The sequence below is a fragment of the Canis lupus genome, chromosome 27 (genome assembly GCF_003254725.2).
Source record: "Canis lupus dingo isolate Sandy chromosome 27, ASM325472v2, whole genome shotgun sequence".
Lineage (NCBI taxonomy): Eukaryota > Metazoa > Chordata > Mammalia > Carnivora > Canidae > Canis > Canis lupus.
In genome coordinates this window covers 43,447,300-43,462,862 of record NC_064269.1, presented here as the reverse complement: position 1 = coordinate 43,462,862, position 15,563 = coordinate 43,447,300, and the positions used below count along the sequence as shown (strand labels likewise).

Sequence of the window (15,563 nt, the reverse complement as noted above, 5' to 3'; positions counted from 1 at the left end):
TGGATTTTTGTTTCTTTCCTGATATTTGGGAAGTTATCTTTTTTTTTTTAAGATTTTATTTATTTATTCATGAGAGAGAGAGAGAGGCAGAGACACAGGCAGAGGGAGAAGTACGCTCCACGCAGGAAGCCCGACATGGGACTCGATCCCAGGTCTCCAGGATCAGGCCCTGGGCCGAAGATGGCGCTGAACTGCTGAGCCACCAGACCAGGGCTGCCCGGGAAGTTTTCATCAGCTATTACTTCTTCAAATAAATTTTCTACCTCATTTTCTCTCTCCTTTTTCTAGGATCCCTATAATATAAATGTTTTACACTTGATGGTGTTAATGAGTTCCCTAAGTCTATTTTCATGTATTATATTTTTTTTTCTCTCTCCTGTTCAGCTTGATTGCTTTCCATTACTCTGTCCTGCAGGTTGCTGATCCATTCTTCCATGTCCTCTAGTCTATTTGTTCCATACTATATTTTTTAAAAATAAATTTATTTGTTTATTCCATAGAGAGACAGGGCAGAAAGGGCAGAGGGAGAGAAACCCAAGCAGACTCCTCAGTGAGTACTGAGCCCAACACAGGGCTCGATCCCACAACCCATGAATAATGACCCGAGCCAAAATCTTCAGTTGGATGCTCAACCAACTGAGCCACCCAGGCGCCCCATATAGTGTATTTTAATTTCTGTCATTGAGTTTATCTCTGATTTTTTCTAATGTTTTCTATCTGTTAAGGGTCCCACTCTTTTCTCAAGTCCAGTGAGTATCTTTTTAACCACTATTTAAATCTCTATCAGTCATATTACTTATCTCCATTTTGTTTAGGTCTCTTACTGTGATTTGGTCCTGTTCTATCATTTGGGATATATTCCTTAGTGTCCTCATTTTGTCTAACTCTCTGTGATTGTTTCTATATGTTAGGAAGTCAGCTACATCTCCTGTTATTGAAATAATGGCCTTATGAAGAGGTCCTGTGGTGTCCTGGACACAATGTCCCCTGTTCACCAGAACCAGGTGCTTCAGGAATGTATCCTTGCATGCTTCTTGTGCCCTGCTACTGTGGTTAAGCCACTTTTGCCTTCAGTTCAGTCATCTGCAATGGCTATCTTTGTCTTTTATGGGTAGGATTTTGTCCCTCTGTTGTTAGTGCACTAGTCCAGGGATCGCTTGGGCTTTAACGGAGTCAGACCAGGCATTTGCCAGAGATATTGGGGCAGGGCATGAGGTGCCAGCAACATCCATGCTGGTGGGAGGGGACCTGTAGCAGACTGGGACTAAGCTAGATTAGAAGGAATAGATCCACAGAAATGCTGCAGGGATGAGATGCACAGTGTCAGCAAGGTTTGCATGGATCTGCTGAGGGAGAGTAGCTGGTGTCCAGGCCTGGCTGGAGGGGGCATGTCCACTGTCAGTAAGTTAGGTAGCAAGTATGGGTACAGTGCTTGTTCCCACAGGAAGTCATGTGTTTACACTTGTGGGCCCAGAAGGGAAATGGTGCCCAAGAGCTTCTTTATTCCTGGAGAAATCTCACCAGGATGGCTCACTCCCCTTCCAGCACACACTCTGAGACTAGTAAACAAACCTCTCTCCAATACACCCCAGGTGTTTTTCAAACTGCTTCTTCTACCCTGAATCTCTAGGGAGCTATTTGTTGTGCTTTCTCTTTAAAAGTGGGAGCTGAGTTTCCTTTTACTCTCCTGGCTCTCCTGTGAGCCTGATTTTCAAATTTCCAGGTTTTAGGCCCCATTGATATATTAAGAATTCAAGAAATTCAGCACCTCTGGTTTTTCAAAGACAAATGTCACCGGAATTCCTCTTCCCCACCCAGGCTCCATAGTGTGAGTGTCTATTTCTTTAACCTCTGCATGTCCAAGGCATCTCTCCCCTCCACAGAAAATCCTGGGTCCACTGAGCTCCTTACTACTTTTCCATCCCTCCTACTCTCTTCAATGTTGCCTCTTCTCTACATTTAGCTAAGGAGAGTCTGTTCTGCGAGTCTTTGGGTCCTTTTCTGGGTTGTTTTGAGTTATGTGGCTGTTATCTAGTTGTATCCACGGGATGAGGTACACTTAGGTTACTCCTATTCTGTCATCTCCCCCAGTAGTTCTGAACATTTTTTATATGGTATTTGGCCATTCTTGTTTCCACACTTGCAAAGCAGCTATTTATGTATTTTGCTAATTTTAAAATTAGGTATCTTTTTCTTAATGACTTACAAGTATTCTTTATATATTCTGTATAATAATCTCTTATCTATTATATGTTATACAAATATTTTCTTCCAATCTACAAATTATTTATTTTATAGCTGCATGGTATGTTTTCAAATATAAAATTTTAAGTTTTTAATGGGGGACGCCTGGGTGGCTCAGTGGTTAGGTGCATCTGCCTTCAGCTCAGGGCGTGATCCCAGAGTCCCAGGATTGAGTCCCACATAGGGCTCCCTGCATGAAGCCTGCTTCTCCCTCTGCCTCTCTCTCTCTCTGTCTCTCATGAATAAATAAATGAAATCTTATAAAAATTAATTAAAAATAAATCAAAAAAATAAAAATTTTAATGGTATCAAATGTACCAATCTTCATTGTGGTTTGCAATTCTATGACTTTTTCACAATATCTTCCCTATTCCAAGCTCATAAAGATATTCTCTTTAAAATTTTGTAACTTTGTCTTTCATACTGAAGTCATTAATCCATCTGACACTGATAGTATATATGGTATAAGCTAAAGATATAATTTCATTTTTGGGGTATGATATAAGGTAAGAATAAAATTTCACTTTTTACATATATATAGATAATTCATTGTCCCAGCAATACTAACATGCATTGTCACAACTGTCATATATAAAGTTTCTGAAACATGTGTGCCTATCTTGTGGCTCTCTGGTATCTTTGTGTATTTCTGTGTCAAATCTATACCTCCTTAATTAGTATACCTTTATAAGACATCTCAATAGTTATTTCAGGCAAGCCTGCTTACCTTGTTCTTATCAGGACTATGTTGGTGCTTCCTGACCTTTTCAACTTCTCATATAAATTTCAGAACCAGACTGTCAAGTTCCACAAAACCAGCCAATCAACCAATCAACCAACCAATCAACAACAGCAATCTAAACTCAGCAGCAGCCTTTTGGGATTTTTATTGAAACTTCACTGAATCTATTTAGGAAGAACAGACACCTTCCTGCTCTTGAATCTTTCTATTCATTGACAAAGTATGTCTCTCTAGTTAGTTATCTTTAAAAGGTTTTCAAAAAATGTTATAATTTCTTCAAATAGAAGACTTCCATTTATTTTATTCCTAGGCACCTTAAATGTTTTGTAGTCATTTTAAATTCCAGACACCATGTCGTTACACACAGTTCCTTATACAAAATAATCTCTCAAAAGTAGTTTTCAACAATGTAGGTATTGACAAAATTAACAATTCATTGTTATCTAGTATCCAGTACATATTCAATGTTCCCTAGTTATCTCAAAAGAAATCTTTTCACAGTTGGTTTGTTTGAATCAAAATCCATAAAAGGTCTACAGCATTCTTTGTTAAATCCTTGAAGCCTTTATTAATCTAAAGAAAAGTCCCTTACTTTTTCCTCCACCTCCTTTTGTTTAATACTAACTTCTTAAACTGATTCGGTTGTTCTGTAAAATGACTTACATTTTGGGTTGTCTGTTTCTTCATGGACTCATTTAACTCATTTCCTGCTTTTTCTTTTTTCACTCTTAGACATTAAGAGTTAGCTTTAAAGATTTGACCAGAATCAGTTTCAACTTTCTAAGTCATATTAAACAATCGTGTTGTATACTTCATATTGCCTCACATTGGAAAGCATATAATGTCTGGTTTTCCCACCTCAATGAAGCTAGGATTCATCAGTGGATTAAGGTAATGACAGCCTTCTCTTCTGTGTGTAAAACTCATCTTTCATCAACTTTTCACCTAATGGCCCTAAACATTTATGAACTTTTCCTGAATAAATTATTCCAGTGATGTATTTTATTACATTAACTTTATTCTAATGTTTTCTTGCTAGCATGTAGACATGCAGTTGATTTCTATATGTAGGCTTGTATGTAAACCAACTTGGTAAATACTTCTGCTAATAATTTTTCTGCAGATTCTTTTGGGTATTTCAGGGATATATTTTATGTGTGTGTGTGTGTGTGTATATATATATACACACACACACACACAATATTCATATTATAATCATTTTACAATCTTTACATTCTTTTTATCTTTTCTATTGAACTTCCTAGAATTTCCAGAACCATGAAAACCATCTCTGTCCTTCTCCTGATTCAAGGAAATGCTTTTTTACAATTCATAATTGACTAGAATATTTCTTAATTTTTTCTGTGGAAAGTTTTTATCTTTCTTTGTCTGCCAAAAGTTGTCATTTTAGTTGTGAATGAGTGAATGCTTATTTTACTGAACATGTCAATGAGATTTTCCAATGTTAAACCAATTTTGTCAAAGAACAAACCCTATCTTTGAGATTTTGTACATTTACCTCTATAAATTTCTTTACTTTCCTCTAGCTCAACTATACATTTAAAAAATTAATGAAAAAATTCTGGCATTTTTAATGTTTTCTGTAATGAAGGTTTTTCAGAGAATACAGTTAATGATACCATCAAAAACAAAACTGGAATCCTCTTTATAAGATTTTGAAAACACAAATTCTCTTTTAGATTGAGTTGAATATGATTCCACTTACAGGCAACAGAATTTTTAAAAAATAATTTCTAGGGCATCCCTGGTAGTGCAGCGGTTTGGCGCCGCCTGCAGCCTGGGGTGTGATCCTGGAGACCTGGGATCAAGTCCCACATCGGGCTCCCTGCATGGAGCCTGCTTCTCCCTCTCCCTGTGTCTCTGCCTCTCTCTCTATGAATAAATAAATAAAATCTTAAAATAAAATAAAATAAAAAATAATTTCTAAATGCTTCCTCAGCATAGAATTTTAATTATAAAAAATAATTCAAAATCCAATAGTAAATTAATGACATAGATGGTAAGACAAAAAGTCATTCTAATGTAAGTGCACAGTAATAAGCTATGCCAAGGCATTTCAGATCTGTACTTTCTGCCATCTTGAATATTCACAGAAAGATTCAATGACAGAGGTTATAATAAAAATAGTTACCAGCAGAAGAAGTAAAAATGTAAGGCATGTTTATATTTGATTCTCCTCACTACATAATTTTCTGTGCTAATATTTCTATTTTTATTAATCTGATACCATTCATATCGACTAATGGAAAAAACAGATTGGGCTCTTTGCATTAGAAAAGACCAAAAAATGGAGCAAGATTTTTTCATGATCAAATTGCTCTTTCTCAAAATTAAATTCCTAATAATAGTGGTTTACTAGGTACAAATATTCTGCTATTTTAGAGAGAAAATAATTTCAGATGATGTATAATTATTTTCACTCTGTATCTGTTGAATTCTGGACAGTGCTAGCAACCACTAATGCCTGTAGCAGTAACCTGGTTAACTTGGAACATAATGACAAATAGAGTAGGAAACCTAATTAAAATCGCCTATGTGTTTTTGGGTTTGAGGGCCAACTTTACAGGTTTAACTTTTGATCCAATCAAAATCCATTTCATTCTTCAGCACTTTTTATCATAATTATCTGAGAGTGAGTGATTTTTTATTACTCCTGACTTTACCTTCAAGTCATAGTAGGTCAGGGTGTTTTTAATTGTAGTTCAGAAAAAAGAATAAAACAAATCCTATTGTCCCTATCCTATTCCAACCACCATTCCATTCTAACTTTTAGTCTGTTTAAAAACCAAAAATGTTTATTTTGATTTTCAAAATATTAGTCATACCATTTTAATGATTATCTACATTAACTCCAAAGAGACATGATAAAATGCTAAGTACAAATACAGAATACCAAGCTGAATTCAAAGCATAATTCTAAACATGTGTGTACACATGCATAACCAAAAATTAAAATAATAAAAAGGAATAAACTTAGGATGTTATACTTTTTTTTCCCTAATGGTTTTCTGTAGTTTCTAAATTTCTAAAATAAAATATTTTTTACGGATTTTATTTATTTTACACAGAGAGAGAGAGTGGGGGGGGTGCGGGGAGCAGAGAGGGAGGGAAGAGGTGGGAGAAAGAAGCCCAAGCAGACTCCAAGCTGAGCGTAAAGCCTTACTTGGAGCTCAATCTCACAACTGCAAGACCATGAAATGAGGTACCCAGGTGCCCCAACAGACAAAATATATTTTTTAAAGATTTTATTTATTTATTCATAGAGACACAGAGAGAGAGAGAGAGAGAGAGACAGAGGCAGAGACACAGGCAGAGGGAGAAGCAGGTTCCATGCAGAGAGCCTGACGTGGGATTCAATCCCAGGTCTCCAGATCATACCCTGGGCTGTAGGCGGCACCAAACTGCTGCGCCACTGGGGCTGCCCAAAACAAAATATTTTTTAAAAACATTTTAAAGTTATGTTTTTAAAAAATGAGACATGGGGCACTTGGGTGGCTCAGTTGGTTAAGCAGTGGACTCTTGATTTCAGCTCAGGTCATGATCTCAGGGTCATAAGATCCAAACCCCATCAGGCTCTGAGCTCTACACAGAGTCAGCTTGAGATTTTCTCTCCCTCTCCCTTGGCCCTTCCTCTGCTCACAACATGTACATGTGTTCTCTCTCTAAAATAACTAACTAGGGCAGCCTGGGTGGCTCAGCAGTTTAGCACCGCCTTTGGTCCAGAGCATGATCCTGGAGACCCAGGATCAAGTTGAGTCCCACGTCGGGCTCTCTGCATGGAACCTGCTTCTCTTTCTGCCTGTGTCTCTGTCTCTCTCTCTCTGTATGTCTCTCATGAATGAATGAATGAATAAATAAATAAATAGATCTACAAATTTCATATGATATCATCCCCAAAAGTACACAAGAAACTAAATTAATAGTTTTACATGTTATACATCTAATTACAATGTTTTTGGATTATTTAAGAGCTGCTTTAAGGAGGGATTTCTATTTTTACGGCACTGTATCTATAACAATCTTAAGATAACAAGCCATAATGAAAAAGATTTCAACAGAGAATATAAAATCATTAACAAAGTGGAGCTTTACATAAACATGCTTTAAATGATCAACAGTTTTTGTTTGTTTGTTTTTTTAATGTGGGACACTTCATAAATTCACCTGTCATCCTTTTGCAGGGGCTATGCTAATCTTCTCCGTATTGTTCCAAGTTTAGTATAGGCACTGCCGAAGTGAGCATCAATTCAAGGGTTTTTAATCAGCAAGGGAAGAGCATAGGGTGGGATAATTAGTCTCACCTTACATTTAATTTCACTCATTTCCATGTTTGTTCTCACTATCACACTGGTCTCCATGTTATATTATATATTATATTATATTATATTATATTATATTATATTATATTATATTATATTATATTCTCCACAGATCGGAGGGGCAAGGCCTCTCATAGCAAGTTACTCAAAGTTAACTGAATTGAAGTGTTTTGACCGAAAGCTCTTTTTATAATTTTGGTTCTCAGAATAACTCTAATCCATTACCATTAATCCATGAATATTTCATGAAGCTTCTATGTACTAGGTATTATCTTGGGAATATGGCAGTGAAGAAAAAGACAAAAACCTCAGCATTCATTTATAGTCTATGAAAAGAGAGAGAATATAAGTAAAACACACTATATGTCAATGTTGTAAATCCAATGGAAAAATAATAAAAGAGGAAAAGGGGTTTGCGAATGGGGGTGAAATTGCAACTTTTTTTTTTTTTTTTGAAGATTTTATTTATTTGAGAGAGACCAAGAGCAAGGGAGATCTCAGAGGGAGAGGGAGCAGGAGAAGCAGACTTGCCACTGAGCAGAGAGCCCAGTGTGGGACTTGATCCCAAAACCCTGGGAACATGACCTGGGCTGAAGGCAGATGCTCAACTGACTGAGCCACACAGGTTCCCCTGAAATTGCAGTTTTAAATGAAGTGCTCAGGAAAAGCCATACTGTGAATGTAACATTTAAGTAAAGATGTAAAGGAAAAAGAGGAAATAAGCCACACTGTGCATGTATTAAGGAGAAAGTGTTCCACACAGGGCAAAAGGTGGATGCAAAGATCCCAATTTAAGAGCGTGCCTGGCAGACATGATCAAAGTAGATGGAGACACATCATAACTGGTAGATGAGGACATACAGGAAATGAAGGGCCAGACCCTCCAACAAGGGTGAACAAAAAAAAATTTTTTTTTTTTGTAAAAGGCCAGATAGTAAATGTTTTACACTTTGTAAACCATTTATAATCCAGGTCACCTATTCTTTTGTTGTCTTTAACTGTTTTAAATATGTGAAAGCCAGTCTTAGCTTGCAGGCTATATAAAGGGTACAGGAAACTATAGTTTGCTAATCCTTGTTGCAGAGTTTTGTAGGTCACTGAAAAGTCTTTTGCATCTTTTTAAAAGATTTATTTATTTATTTGGGGGGCTGGGAAGAGGGAGAGGGAGTAGAATCTCAAGCCTCCCAGCTGAGTGGTGAGCCTGATACAGGGCTTGATTCCATGACTGTAAAATCATGACTTGAGCCAAAATCAAGAGTTGGACACTTAATCAACTGAACCACCCAGGCACTCCACCTTTTGCTTTAGGAAATAATTCCCTGGTATCATAAAGTACAAAAGAGTATCTCATAAAAACTAATAAAAATAACCTGATAAAAATTCAAGTTTCTATCAACTAAGGTAAAGCTACACATTTGTCTATAATTTAAAACCAGCATGCATTCTGGGACACGCAGGTGGCTCAGTTGGTGGAGCATCTGAATGGTGATTTCAGCTCACGTCATGATCTCATGGGTAGTGAGATGGAGCCGCAAATTGGGCTCTGTGCTCAGCAGGGAGTCTGCCCCTTTCCCAATGCCCCTCCCTTCACGCGTGTTTTCTTTCTCTCTCTCTCAAATAAATAAATCTTAAAACAAACAAACAAAAAAACATGCATTCTAAACCTGTCAAATTTTTCAGAAGAGTTATCCTTCACTTACTTACTTAGCAAATATTTATTGAATGCCAACCAAGCACTGCACAGTTTTAAGGAAGAAAATAGAATATAACCTCATTGCCCTAATAGAACTTATTTTTGAAAGAGGCAAAACAACATAAACTAATAAAGAAGCATCTCATAGCACAGTGGCATGTACTATGGGGAAAATAAAGCTGAGCAATGTAATAGAAATACTGAATGTGATAGCACAGTTTATTTAGCTACAATGGACAGGGTAGACATCATTGAGGAGCAGTCACAGAGATGTGAAGAGAGAGCCATATAAAAGAACCGGGGAAAGAGGTAGAGACAACATAAGTACAATTGCTTTGAGAATAGTAAAAGCTTGGCTCATTTTTTTAAAAGTTGATATGGTGGTATATAACAAAGGGAAAATAGAGGTGGCGAGAAGTCAGATGACCAAGAGCCTTATAAGCCATGGTAAGGAGACTGAGTTTTATTCAGAGCATACGGAGAGAGCACACTAAAAAGTCTTAAGCAAGGAGTGACAGCATTTACTCTAAGTTTTAAGAGTCAGTCTAGCTGCTATAGGGAAGAGACTAGTAGAGAACCAAAATGTAGAAGTAAAGGTACCAGTCAGAAAGCTAATCTGGGTAGTTTGAGCAAGAGATAATGCTTCATAGGAGGGCATGAAGAGAAATGGTTGAATTTCCGATATATTTGTGATGTGTGATAGGACTTACTGACAGATTTAATGGGGAGTGGAAAGAGAGAAGAATTAGGACTTAGTTGGTGATTTATCACCTAAGCAATGGGTGAATGACAATATTATTTATTGAACTGGAGAACACTGGGGATGAAGTTTTGAAAAGGATGGGCAAAATGAAGAGATCTGTTCTGGGCAAAGTTTGATATCTAATTAAAGACATCATAGAGAAATTATCTCCACAATATATTATTCTGGACGTGTGTGTGTGTGCATGTGTACACATATCTATATACATGACACATATGTCCCATATACACAAGAGATGAGAGCCATAAATATATGATTAATATTGAAAGTCATGAGACTTGAAGACATTTTCTGAGAAATGTATATGTAAAAAGGACAACAGGGCTGAGAATGGAGCCCTTTGAGTTCTAGGGGAATATGGGAGAGTCAAAATGACAACAGAGAAGAAATGACAAGTGAAGGACAGAGAAAATAAATAGAAAAGCCAAAAGAAAACAGTGTTTCAAGGAAGGGAGAGTACAAAATGATGCTGAAAGGAAAAGTAAGGTGACAGAAAGTGACTTTCAGACCTGGCACTGGAAATATACCATGAAAAACCCTGGCAAAAGCAGTTTTAAGGAAGTGATAAAAATAGATTAAAAAAATAGATAAAAGAGAAGCCTGACTTGATGAATTTGAAGAAAGGTAAGAAAATATAGATAGCAATTATACACAATTTTTTTTTAACAATATTTACTGAGCAGGAAAAGAGAAAAAGCATGTGTCAGCTAGAAAAGACTATCATGTTAAGGGAAGTACTTTCAAAGATGGAGGGTGGAAATATTAAAGCAGGTTTATGATAAGCTAGGAAAGAGCAAATTTTTAAAATAAAGGAAAGAATCATCCTTAAACTGGGGAACTACAATGGGATTAAGAGGAAAAGTAGTAGAGCCAAACTCAGAACAGTGACACTACTGTAAAAGAACACGCAAAACACACCAGTACAGATGCATGGAAGCTGGGGGATCTAATGCTGGGAAGATGCATTAGGTAGCATCTGATTCTCATTTTCTCAATGTAATATGAAATGAAGTCAGCAGCTCTGAGGTACGGGATAGGGATTTTGAGGATTGGGACAAGGGAAGACAAAGTAGGATATAATCATCTCTGAAAAATGTAAAATCAAATTTATTTATTTATTTATTTATTTATTTATTTATTTATTTATTTTAAAGATTCGTTTTTATTTATGATAAACATAGAGAGAGAGAGAGAGAGGCAGAGACACAGGCAGAGGGAGAAGCAGGCTCCATGCCGGGAACCCGACGCGGGACTCGATCCCGGGACTCCAGGATCGCGTCCTGGGCCAAAGGCAGATGCGAAATTGCTGAGCCACCCAGGGATCCCCTGTAAAATCAAATTTAATAGATATCTGCATTAGAACTGCCTATATAATTGGGAGCACATTTGAAATATGTGGCCATAAATCTGAAATGAAACCTGTCATGACTGTAGTGTGACTTTTTTTTCCAACTACCATGCAGCATCTCTGTGCAAAGGCAGTAAAGGACAGGAAGTAGTGGTCAGAACTGCACTATTATTTTGCTGCAGCACTTAGCCAAGGTGTAGAATTCCAACAGATAATCATCAACTCCACATATTTAAATACACAGGAAAGGAAAGAGGGAAGTTTTAGGCTGGCCAGAAGAGGCACACAATCCCCCAAATCCAAGAAAGACACTGCTTAGGAATAGCACCAGAACAGAGAAAAAGAAAAGCAGAGAACCCATTCTCACATTTCTTAGTATAACTTGTAGAGCTGTTTTACTACAATGGATGGTGCTTGTTACCCAAACTATATAAAGAATCCAGCACTGTTGGTATATTCAAGATCAATTAAAAAGTCTGAGAAAAAAAACACACGAAGGGTATGACACAATGCTACAGTTGTACTGTGCCAAGAAATCTGAATATGTGCCAGAGAAACAGAGAACCAAAGAAAATTCCTGTCTTAAAATAATGACTTGACTTTTTGGATCTGTGGCAGAATAAATACACCATCATTTGTTTTCATTCTTTAAAGAAAGCTGGTCTGTGTTGTTCACTCTGGATTTCTCCTTGATTTACCGATAAAGATATCAGGAAAGCACAAGCACTGTATGGGGAATATCCCCATTTATTTTATGCATCATCATAATTTCTATCATTGTCTAAAACAAGACATATAACCTTAGACTTCTGAGCAAAATTTTGGTACTCAGGCCTCACCTCTATTTTTCCTCCCTTTTCAATTTTATTCTTCTTCTCCAACACTCCTACTTCATTTAATTTTCTTCTCCCTTTCCTATTTTTCTGTTTCTACGCTTCAGGCCTCACAGAATAAACCAGAGATCCAAGCCTTCTTGGTAGAAGTCAGACCTAGGAGATGGCTGGCCCCATGACCTAGGAAAAGTAACATTCTAGCATGAACAGGACAATGAAACACATATAGCTTTTTTAGTTTGTTACCTTGTTTCCCCACTTTCCAATCTGAAAAGTGCTTTGTGGATATTAAGGCATTTACTTTCATTGCCCCAAGGCTCTGTCAATGCCACAGTTTAATCATACCACACAATAGTGTATTAAGTTGGGTGTGCAGAAAGAACACACCACTCATACGGTTCAACTTAAAATCTTGAACATTTTTCTCTAATACGCACAGGGAGAGCTGGAAGCTACTGTGAGAATCAAGGCATTTTAATATAGCATTAATAAAAAGTAGATATATTAAGTAGGTAATGGTAACATTTTTTTCCTCTGGTGAAAACAAAAGCTAGGGATGAACAAATCCCAGAAGTGGTTTTCTTCATAACTTTTGGGTAAAACACAATGAAAATGATCAAGTCAATATTAACCACCATAGCATTCCACTGAAATGGAAGGAAAGAATAAAATGTAAAGTTTCTGATTTCATTAATACAGGATGGGCCTAGAGGAAGAAAAGGAGGCAAAAAAAAAAAATTTGTAACTTATGAATCTAAAGATTTTCACTATATTTTCATCACAAAGACATTTAAATTCAACCTCCAAGGGGTCTTTGGCCAATAGAGTTCTGACTGCAAACAAAATATGATTTAATTTATTAAAACTCAGTATTCCACAATTGAATTATAGAAGTTTAATGTACACTCCTCTCTTGCTTTTTACTTTTGTTAGAAATATACTGACCTCATACTAAAATTCAAACCCCTTTAATTAGCACCAAAGGTCCTTAACAATCATCTATATTTCTAGTCTATATTTCTACTCCTTTTTTTTTTTTAAAGATTTTATTTATTTATTCATGAGAGACATAGAGAGAGGCAGAGAGAGAGGCAGAGACACAGGCAGAGGGAGAAGCAGGCTACACGCAGGGAGCCCAACGCGGGACTCGATCCTGGGTCTCCGGGATCATGCCCTGGACTGAAGGCGGCGCTAAACCGCTGAACCACCCGGGCTGCCCTCTACTCCCTTTTGCACTAAGATTTTTGTTTTGGGGTGTTTTTGTTTGTGCTTCTTCACATGTCTCTCTCTGCCTAGCATATAAGTAGTCATCCTTCAAAGAGAAGTTCAAATGGCAGCATTTGGCAAAGCTTTCTAACACTCCCCTGAACCGAACTGCTTCATCCCCATGTCTGCACCTGGACTACAGGTATATTATAGCATACGTAAAGGGAAATATTTTCTAGATTCTCTGTTCATAAATTATAATACTTAAAATACAAAAATATTAACTCTAGAGTTACAGATTAAATATAAGAAAAGCTAAAATATACAGTGAAATTCAAATTGCCAATATTGATTTAATATGCAGGCAAATCACTGCTCACAGTATATGTATGGAACTTACTACTATGGTCCAAGTGCTTCTGAGTAATAAGAAGATTAAATTGTCCCCAAACTTTTGTTTGTCAAAGTGGTTAAAGACAAGTTTTCTTCCTACAGTGCATTATAACATCATTTAAACTTTGCCTGAAATAAAAGCCACTTTCTTTTCTTATTGGTCCATTGCAATTATATCAGTAATATTTGGTAACAATTAGATCATAACCACAAAATGAATACGGATAAATATGCTAATTACAGGATTTCACCCAGATGACCCAAAATACGTACATAATTGTGTTTTAGACTGTCAATGAAATGAAAATACAAAATCAAAACATCAGCATGGTAAACTCATCAATCTCAAAACATGTTCAAGGTCCCCAGGGATGTGAGAGCCCCTGATGGGAATATAATGATAAGAGAGAACTATGGATTAAATATTGGTTTACAATTCATTACTTATGTGATCATTAGGCTTTCTAAGCTTCAGGGTTGATTTTGTTTGTTTGTTTAGCTTTTAATTTATGATACAGAGTGGTTATGTGGGAAAATAATGTATGAAAAATGCACAGCAAAGGATTTGGCAAAGAGCAAGAAGCTAGTGACATTCACTGTCACACATGCCCACAAACATGGATATCTAACTTATTATATTTTAATACATAAATTTAAATACCTAAATTCCCCATACATTAACCTGCAGAGAATCACAGAATATGCTTTTCCTATTTTGCAGGTGGTAGGAAGGGTGTGTATATGACTGAATGTTCTGTGTTTGAATGTTAGTCTAGCATTATGTCAGATAAAATTCTATAAAAAACATCTTTATGAGGATCCCTGAGTGGCTCAGTGGTTTGGCGCCTGCCTTCAGCCCAGGGCCTGATCCTGGAGCCCCGCGATCCAGTCCCACGTCGGGCTCCTTGCGCTTCTCCCTCTCCCTGTGTCCCTGTCTCTTACTCTCTCTCTCTCTGTCTCTTGTCTCTCATGAATAAATGAAGAAAATCTTAAAAAAAAAAAATCTTTATAAGTTTCTCATCATATATCAAGTACCTAAATGTTTATCATCAATCTTTTCTTTTGTGACCTATTCAAAACACTTTCATGAGGTTTTATTAATTCAACTTCATAGACAAAAAGCCCAGACCTTCAATAAAGTTTAGTAATTAGCCCCAAATCACAATTTTACACATTATGGAAATGGTACTCAACTCCAGTCTGTCTGACCGCAACTACCTTATACTCACTCTCTCTGCTATAGTAATTATAAGTGAAAATTGCTTATTTCATAATGTTTCTGAAACCAAATATTGATTGAATATGTCTTACATGATACATACAAAAATCAATGAGAAGGTGGAAAGTCATTGCTTTATAGAGCTGTTATCTTCCATGGCTTCCTTTGTTCTGAAGAAATTCATCCTTCATTCTTTTTATCCTCTTTCCAAAAGAGCACATATTGACTCATTTCATCTTTTTAATTGAACTCTTCAGCCCTAAGGTTGGGAGCATTGCTATGCAGTTCTGCCTTTTAAAAACTATATGTTCCCTCCGTTTGAAATGATGAGTGTAAAAAATAATACTTTATTCTACCATAGATTTGTCTCTTCATTTATATTAGATGGTAGATGTGAAAGTGTACTGTAAACTTAGAAACTAAATATATGTAAAACATTTTAACTTTTTAACTTTATGTAGACAGCCCAAAAAGGAGCCAAAGGCTTCAGGCAGAAAGAGTCAGGGAATAATTCTACATCTATAAGAAATTACTTCAGGGCACCTGGGTGGCTCAGTCTGTTAAGCGTGTGCCTTTAGCTCAGGTCATGATCTTAGGGTCCTGGGATGGAGCCCTGCATCGGGCTCCCTGCTCAGTGGGAAGCCTGCTTCTCCCTCTCCCCGCCCCCAACTCATCTGCTCACTGGCTCTATGTGTACGTGCGAGCTCTCTCTCTCTTAAATAAATAAACAATATTTTTTAAAAGATTTTATTTATTCATGAGAGACACACAGAGAGAGAGAG

General features: G+C 36.8%; 1 protein-coding gene and 1 non-coding gene across 19 annotated transcripts in view; both read right to left on the bottom strand.

Annotated features, from left to right (window-relative positions):
• Positions 1-15,563, bottom strand: part of ERC1 (ELKS/RAB6-interacting/CAST family member 1) — a 539,401-nt gene that overhangs the window by 316,275 nt on the left and 207,563 nt on the right. The window lies entirely within an intron of this gene.
• Positions 7,144-7,248, bottom strand: LOC112669107 (U6 spliceosomal RNA). The gene has a single exon (XR_003142071.1). It is a non-coding gene; the product is annotated as a U6 spliceosomal RNA (small nuclear RNA).